Below are 9,016 nucleotides of genomic sequence, written 5' to 3'. Positions count from 1 at the left end.
ACAAACAACTGGTGTGGCCCACCCTCCCCAGGGACAGGGGCCCCCCACCCCCTGCCTTGGCTGGCCAGGCCAGCCTCAGAGGAAAACGAAACCAACTAGGGATTGGCCGTTTCTGGAAAAAACAAAGGCACACTGGACCCAGCAACTTAAACCAGTGAAGTTTCCTGAGAAGCAGCGGGGGTTGAACCAAAGCAGCCTGAGCAGGGAGTGAGTTCCGTGGCTCAGGTTTCGTGTTGGGTGGATTTAAGACTTAATAATGAATGAAAGGGACCTCAGGCTGCTACAGACAGGAGAGAGACAAATGAAAGCTCTGATTCGGCTGCACTGACCTTGCTCTTCTAACCCCGAGGAAAGAGACCACTGTCCCGCCTCTCCAGCCCCCAGCCAGCCTGGTTGAGTCTTCAGAAAAGCCCTCACAGATGTAACCCAGAAATTCTTGGCTAGAGGCAGCCCAGATCCTCTAGAAGGGAAAGGCAGGGGACCTCACTCCCAGGCTGGGCAAGTACCACTCACACGCCTGCACACACACACACACACACAGTCATACACACCATCACAAACACAACCGTACAATCACGTACTGTCTCTCTCATATGCACACACGTCCATTCCTACATTATCACATCCACGTACACACACAGGCTTGAACATACACACACACTCACCTGCAGACACAAACACACACACCATCATGGAGGCACGTGGCTCAGACCGGGGGTACTGCAACCCCAGGCTCTCACAACTGCCAATCCCAAGACTTGAAAAGACAACAAGGCCTGCTGGAGGGTCTTCCAGGGCCCCTCAGAGCTGGCTCTAAGCCTGCTCCTAAGCCCCACCCCCACCCTGGTGCCCGCCCGGGGCCCTTGGCTCCGGCCCCGTGAAGATGTGCTTGACCCCAGCTGGCATGACTGGCAGAGCTCTGCCTGGAAGGATGCTGCTCTCGGAAGCTCCTGGCCTGGAGTCCCGATCTCCCTGCAGTCTCCCCACACCCGAAACCCAGTCACCCAACCCAGTGTGGGGTGCCTCCCAGAATGAGGGACCCGCTCCCCTGGGGGCCTCATGTTACAGGGCCTTTGGACAAGAAGGACCCAGCACTGCCGAATCCTTGGATTAGATGTGGCAAGAGGCGCCCCAGCCCCTGCCTGGTAATTCCTGGCTCTTGCCAGCTGGCTCCTCGGGGTGCAGACAAAGGGACTCAAGGGAGGAGATGGCTGGAGCTGGGGCAGCTGGGGGACCCATTCGCCCCTGCCCCCTGGTCGGGCTCCACTGGATTTTTTATTATTTTGATGTCTCAGTTCAGACTCGTGCAAGCTGCCATGGAGCCTTTCCTGTGTGCATCACTAAGGGCTGTCTCCAGCACAGAAGTGGTGGGGACCAAGGCCCCTCCCACTGGACAGACAAGGAAACTGAGACACAGCCACGTGAGCCCCCCCCCAGGGAAGAACAGTGCCAGGCCTGTCCACTGTCAGGGCCCTTGACACAGGTCAATCGTGCAAGACACTGCATAGGTGAGACTGAGAGAGGGGGCCCCATGACAAGCTCCCAAGCAGTCACGGTCTGACTCTTCTTTGAGCCCAACAGGGCCATTGGGATGGCCCACTGTCTGCATTGTGGGGAGGGGCCCCCGAGGCCCAGGAGGCATCAAAGCTGGCTGACAAGTGGAGGATCCAGGCTCAAAAGCCAGCCGGTTCATGGGTGAGGAGAGCAAGGAAGACACCTGACCCGAAAGACCAAGCCTGCACACGCCTTTCATTCACATTGTCCAAGGATGAGAGCAGACACCTGCACTTGAGCCCTGCTCCTGCGTTCACCTGTCACCCCGCGAGCGCTCCTCTAAACTCTTAAGTCAGCTCACACAGCTGAAACAGAGATGCGCTGTGAGGGGTGGCTGAGAAAATTTAACGTGAAGAAGCACTCTTATTCCATTCACATGAACTATCCAGACCAGGCCCATCTGTAGAGACAGAAAGCAGATTAGTGATTGCCTGAGGCCAGAGGAGGGAGCAGGGACTGACTGCAAATGGGCAAGAGGCGTCCTTCAGAGATCATGGAAATGCCTGCAAGCTGGACTGCGGTGAGGGCTGCACAGCTCTGTGAATTTACTAAACGTCACTGAACTGCTCACTTAAAACAAGGGAGTGCTACGGTATGCAAATTACACTTCAATAAAGCTGATAAACAAAAGTGCTATTTGGCCAATAATCATAATTAGCACTAATGAGTACCACTAGTGCTAATAAAATTAGCAGCTACGTTTAGTGAGCATGTCCCGAGTGCCAGCACTGTGCTAAGTGCTTCTATTACCGCAATTAATACTCTCCTTTCATCCTCCCATCGGTAACATCCCATTTTTGAGATGAGGAGGCTGAGACTCAGAGAGGTGAGGAACTTGCCTTCAGTCACACAGCCAGAAGCCCCAGCAGTGTGTGGCCAGGATCTCGGGGTCTACTCTCCCCTGCACCCCCTCATCCACCCAGTCTTTGAGAAGGAGGGTCAACCTGCCCCAGCACCACAGCCCCCTGAGGTTCATCACGGGGCTGCCCAGCTGGCTTTATTTTTCTGTAAACAAGTCTCAAAACTACAGCAAAGCACATTATTTTGGGAGCAACAAACTGAGCAACTGCTGAGATTATAATCATCTGAATTGAAATAAGGCTCCTTAAACTGAAAAGGCCCAATCAGGGGAAATGGGCATGTTGACAAATAAAAGACCCAACTCAGACTGCCCTGTTCAAAGCCTTTTACTCGCACAACATTTAACCTTGGCTGCTGCCATCCGTCCCATCCCTCCAGATGCATTTTGTGTGAGGGGCACTTAGCTTACTGTTCTAGGAGCAGGCTGGAGAGAGGGCCAGGGCCAGCGCACTCAGGATGGATGTGCAGGGGAGGGGTTGGCAGAAGGGGGTCCTTACAGCAGCCAGGCTCCCCTCGTGCTGTTAGTCATCACACAAATGGAACCAGTGCAGCACATGCCCTTGGGCAGACTACAGAAAGGGAAGGGGTGCAGAGACGGGGTGAAGGCAATCCCGAGACCCCCTTCAGCTTGAACGTTTCAGAACTCAGGGAGAAGGTAGATTCAAGCAAAGACCAGCTGTACCAGCCACCTTTTCATTTCCAAGTCAGTGCTTTGATAGATTCTACCATGTGCCAGGCATTCCTTTAACTCATTCAGTCCTCTCAATAGCCCAACGAGATAGGCACTACTCTTATTATTTCCCTGTTCATAAGAAAACTGAGGCACAGAGAGGCTGAGTAACTCCTAAAGCCACACAGCTTGCAGGCAGGAGAGCCAGGGTTCAAACCTAGTTAGTTGGTTCTGAGTCGGTGCTTTCACCCACCAGGCTGTGTGTGTGTGTGTATGCTCAGTCACTCGGTTGTGTCCAACTCTGATCCACCATGCTACCCTGCTTCTATCTTTTGGGAGAGGGTATGGTCACAGCGGAAGATCAAGAGGGAAACCCAGTGACTAATATCAGATCCTCGGCTTCCCCTTTTCACCTAGAGTAAGTACAGCTAAAGAAACAGAACAAAAATGAGTATAAAAATCACTTTCAAAAAGGAAATTGCAGTCATTTAAAAATGACTAATCCTCAAAAAGGGCTGATAGGAAATGGGTTATATGGGTCTTCTGCTGTCGGCTGCAGGAAGAGAACAAAAATAAGCATAAAAGTGGGGAGAAACTTCGATAAAAACTGAATTAGGTAGTAAAAAGAACATTGACTGGGCTTCAGGATATATCAGCGGAAGAAGAGGCGGGCGACCCCAAGCTCACGTGGCCACAGTGGGTCAATTCTGCGGGCTGAGTCTGCAGCCTTGACAACATGGCCTCAGACACACCTGGACTGGGTGGAGTCAAGTGGCCACCACCCAGGATAGCTGGGACCCGCAGCTCCATGCACTTCCTGTCACAGAGAATAAAGGTCGGAGCTGCAGAAGAAGTCTGGGATGCCAGGGAGAAGTAGCTAGCTCACGAGAGTTTACAGAAAGGGGCCCTTCCTGCAGCGAGGGGCACAGGCTAGGAAGGTGGTGGGGGGAGCCGTCCATCACTGAAGCTCTGCACGAGGAATAGATGGCTCTGAAAAGAACACTGAAGGGGTTGCTGCCGTGGGCAGGAAAGTGAAAACAGCTGATGCCCAGACAGCTCCAGGTTTCTAGGACATTCCTGGAATGGGCAGTTCCGTTCAGGTGAATAAACATGCCCGCCAGGCTCCCGAGGGGAAAAAAGCTGAGCAGCCCCAGGAGTGAAGTTCCCACCAGATCCACCAGTGCCCCCAGTACAGGGGACTGTGCTGGGGGCTGCCCTGGACGCTGCCCCACGGAGAGTCCTGGATGCACACAGAAGGTGGACTGGCGCCTGTGGGAGACGCACTGGGGCAGAGGAAAGAACACTGGACATAGAGCCCAGTGAGAGACGTGGGACAAGAGTGCCTGCCCTGATCCTTACCTCTTACCAGGTGGCAAAGCTGGCCATCCATCCCAGAACACTCCTTGACTCAACTACATGCACGCACGTAGAATCAACATCAGTGCAAGGGGGAGGGGAGGCAAGAGGAAGTGAATGGGCCATCGCTCGTCTTACCTCCCAGGTGGGGAGACAGAGGCCACAAGGCAGGAGCAGACAGATCCAGGGCTAAACTCACAAAAACCACTGTAGTTACTGTTTATGGAGTATTTCGTATAAACCAGACACTCTGCCAGCATTTTCTCATTTGGTTTTGACAACATCACTATGAGACAGGCGCTATTATTACATCTCCTTCTTTATAACTTGCAAACTGAGGCTCCAGGAAGGAAAGAAACTTTCTGAGCACATGGAGTTAGCAAGTAGCAAATGTACCACTACCCCCACCCCAAAGCCACTCACTAACTGTTAGACTACGCTGCCTCTCCAGGCCCAGTTCAGAGCCCGCCCCACTGCAAAAGCTGCTTGGTGCCAAGCACTGTAACTCAAGGAGAGCCACGAAGAGCTCTCACACTTTACAAGCTCACCTGCCACAACGATGTGTCCCAAAGCAGGCAAAGTCAGCGGTGGATCACCAGAAGCTGGCTCTGATGCCAAGCACCACTGAATGTGGCTGCCCTCCTTTTTAAAAATATTTACTTGGCTGAGTCAGGTCTTCGTTGCAGCATGTGGGATCTTTAGTTGCATTATGTCGGATTTAGTTCCCTCACCGGGGGTAGAACCCGGGCCCCCAGCATTGGGAGCATGGAGTCTTAGCCACTGGATGACCGGTAGTGGTCCCTGTAGCCACTGGAAGTCCCTTGTAGCTGGCCTCTTGCCTCACTTGGTGGCAGATACAGCAGGATGCTCAAACAGTCTGGGCAAAACCCATCTGTGAGATTGTAGTAGGCAGAATAATACTCCCCCCTCTCCACAAAATGTTGATGTCCTAATCCCCAGAAACTATGAATATGTTATATTATATGGCAAAGATGAATTAAGGTTGTAGATAGAATTAAGATCGCTAATTAGATGACCTTCAGATAAAGAGATTATGCTGAATTATCTGGGAGTGCCCAATGTAATGACAAGGGTCCTTAATGCAGAAGAGGGAGGCAAAAGAGGAGGTCAGAGTGATACAACTGTTGGCTTTGAAGATGGAAGGGGGCCACAAGCCAAGGAATGCCGGCAGCCTCTAAAAATGGAAAAAGCATGAAAACAGATTCTCTCCAGAGCCTTCAGAGAGGAACACAGCCCTGCAATTTTAGCCCAGTGAGATCCATGCCAGACTTCTGACCTACAGAATTGTAAGATAATAATCTGTTCTTGTTTTAAGCCACTAAGTCCATGCTAATTTGCTACAGCAACAGTAGGAAATGAAAGCAGATATTGGTACCAGGAGCAGGGGGTGATATTACAAATACCAGAAAAGTGTTGGAAGTGGCTTTGGAATTGGGCAGTGGGCAGTGACTAGAATTTTCAAGAGTGTGATAGAAAAATGCCTATATTGCCTTTACAAGATTATTCATAGAAATACAGATATTAATGACTCAGAGAAGACTCAGAAGGAAGAGTACATTTGAAAAAACCTAAGTCACCATAAAAAATACATAAATATCATGAACAGACTGATAAGAGAAACAGGAACATAAAAGGGATTGATGGTGAGGGCTTAGAAGATGAGGAACTTGATATTGGAAACTGGAAGAGAGGGATCCTTGTTATATAGAGTCAGGAAGTTTAATGGAATCACGCCCCCCAACTTATGTGAAAAGCAGGACTTGTAATGGGTAAAAAATGGATATTTGGCTGAGAAGATTTCCAAACAACTTGTTGAAGGTATGGCCGGTTTCTTCTTGCTTCTTATAGTAGAGAGGAAAGAGATGGATTGAGAGAAGACAGTTAAGCAAAGAGGAACAAGGAATTGATGATTTTAGAAGTTCTCAGCTTAACCAGATTGCAAAAGACATTATAATTAAGAGATTCACTATCAGCAAAGCATGCTCTGGAGAAAAGACTGAAAGTGTGACTATGCAGTTTGCTTGTATCTCAGAAAAAGCAAAAGGCTGAAGCACTCAGTCACACAAAAGGCTCTTTGAAGAGATTAAGAATGTGATTCACCAGAGAGCATCTAGGAAATCTGAGGGCATTGCCCTGGAACCATCAGAGCAGAAGCCGAAAGTGGAGATGGGATTATCTAGGGGGGAAAAAATCTACATAGGGACCTCTTATCCAATGGAATAGATTCCCCATGACATACACACGAGACCACCAAGTTTCTGGAAAGTTTACCCAGCAGAAATGCTGTCAGCCTGGACCAAAAAGGAGGTGAAAGCAGGCTGTGGGACCTCCAAATTCTACAGGCAGGAAATAGGCTAATAAAATTACTTGGCTGCAAACATGTGCTACTTTTCATTAAAAAAAAGATAACACAGAGGGCAACGCCAGAGTGTAGAACTTTGAGCCCAGAGGGGGAGGCCATGAGCCCAGGGTGAAACCATAAGCATAGTGGATGAGATCACTGCTAAACTAGGTTCAGATTCTGGCACTAAATAACCATAGGCAAGTACATCCCCTCTTCGTGCTTTCCTTTTCCCAACTCCAGAGAGAATGAATCAGATGAATTGGTCTTCTAAGAGCCTTTGTAGCTCTAAGAGTCTGTGATCAGCTAGTAATGGCTTCCCTGGGTACAGGAATGAGGAATGGCAGATAGTAGGTATCCTAGCTCTCTGCTGGCTATCTCCTGGCTTTCCCTCAGCACATATTTGTTGAGCCTGCTCTATATGCTTGGACCTCTAAGGGTTTACAGAAGGTTCCCAGCATTCTTAGGTTTCTCTGCTCTTGACTGCCCAGCCTCTCTGTCAATTAGTTACTATCTCAAGTTTCAACTCTCAACCAATGCTTTGCTACTTTGAAGCACTTTGAAAGAGGAAAAAAAAAAAAAAAATCTTTCATGTAAGCAGTCAGTCTTGCATCTAGGTATTTGATTTTCTTAAAGGGACATCTGAAGGTATGGTGTAAAGGATGGAGGCCCAACCCCTTAGAAATCAGGAGTCCACCCTGGAAAGAAGAGAGAGGAGGCAGCTGGAGGGTCTCTGCTCAGAGGTAGGTTAAGGAGCCCCATGGAGGTTACCAGGAACTGACATGGCTCCAACTGAAATCATGAATTAGAATTAAGCTTTTAATAAAAATAACAGCAACTCATAGACACCCTTCTCTGCTCCAGGGAGCGCAGAGTGCCTTCGTGGATACAATCTCTTCATGCCCAGTGAGGCCACAGACAGGGAAATTGGGGATCATTCTTTCAGTTTGGATATAAAAAATAAGCGGGTGGGGCGGGAGGGTGGTGGTTTCAGGGGTCAACAGACAGCGCTGGGGTGGAGGCTGGGATGCAGAGGTCAGCAACCCCAAACTGAGGAGAACCAAGGCATTCTTGCCCTTAGGGGCTGCTTCCCCAGCTGCCCTGGTGGGGAAGGGTCGGGTCCTATTCTCTGACCTGCCTCTAAGGGACACTTGGCACACAGCCTTGAAAGCCTGCAGACCACCCAACAGACTGAAAGCCATGGCTCTGCATGCCTTTTTCTAGCTGTCTCTGGGAGCTGCTGAAATGCCACCTGACAACAAATAACTGCCATCCAGGCCCTTAACAAATCTTCTGGGGAGTCAAAACCACTGGCGTTATTTTAAAGAGACGCAGTCAATATCAGGGACACACCAGCCATTGGGAGACAGCAGAGCCACGGTTTGAGAGTTCAGGCTCACTTAGGCTAAGTTGCCACTCATTAGCTGTGTGATCACAGACAAATCTCTGCACCTTTCTGAGCCCCTATTTCTTCATCCAGAGGATGGAGACAATAATACTGTCTACCTTGGGACTTCCCTGGTGTTGCAGCAGCTAAGACTCCACGTCCCCAATGCAGGGGGCCCAGGTTCCATTCCTGCTCAGAGAACTAACTCCCATACTCAGCAACTAAGAGTTTGAATGTCACAACTGAAGCTCCCACAACTAAGAGATTCCCCATGCAGCAATTAAGACTGAAGACCGTGTGTGCCACAGCTAAGACCCAGCGCAGCCAAATAAAAACACATAAATAATTTAAAAGAAAAAAAACAATTTACCTTATTTTTTTAAGTGTCTACCTTAAAAAATGTGCATATGCTGCTAAGTATTCAGTAAATGTTGGCTACAGAACAAGAAGATTACCAATGTAACATGTACTACTTTCATTAACTAAATCCCATCAACTGCCTGGCATTTAAAATTTTACACAGCATTTTCACACCCGTTATCCCTCTGACACTGGAGCAGCTTTTCATGGCTGAGGTGGTGGTGGTGGCGGTGGTTATTCCCATATTACAAGTAAGCAGGGTGCCACAATCCCAGGTACCCCGGAGGGAACCCAGCTTCCCACCCAGCCTGTATCCCTCTTTCACAAAGTATCTGCGTTTACACTGTGAGTTGTGAGGTCAGCTTCAAGGATGAGAAAATAGAACAGAGAGGTTAGATCACTTCCCGATGTCACAGAGCAATGGCAAATGAAAAGGCTGGGACTGGACTCAGTCAGCTGGACTGAG

At 49.5% G+C, this 9,016-nt stretch overlaps 1 protein-coding gene across 1 annotated transcript in view; it reads right to left on the bottom strand.

Moving 5' to 3' along the window:
• Positions 1–9,016, bottom strand: part of ZNF423 (zinc finger protein 423) — a 337,684-nt gene that overhangs the window by 152,043 nt on the left and 176,625 nt on the right. The window lies entirely within an intron of this gene.

This window comes from Bison bison, unplaced genomic scaffold, assembly GCF_000754665.1.
Source record: "Bison bison bison isolate TAMUID 2011002044 unplaced genomic scaffold, Bison_UMD1.0 scf7180017864192, whole genome shotgun sequence".
NCBI lineage: Eukaryota > Metazoa > Chordata > Mammalia > Artiodactyla > Bovidae > Bison > Bison bison.
This window is presented reverse-complemented; position numbering and strand designations above follow the sequence as displayed.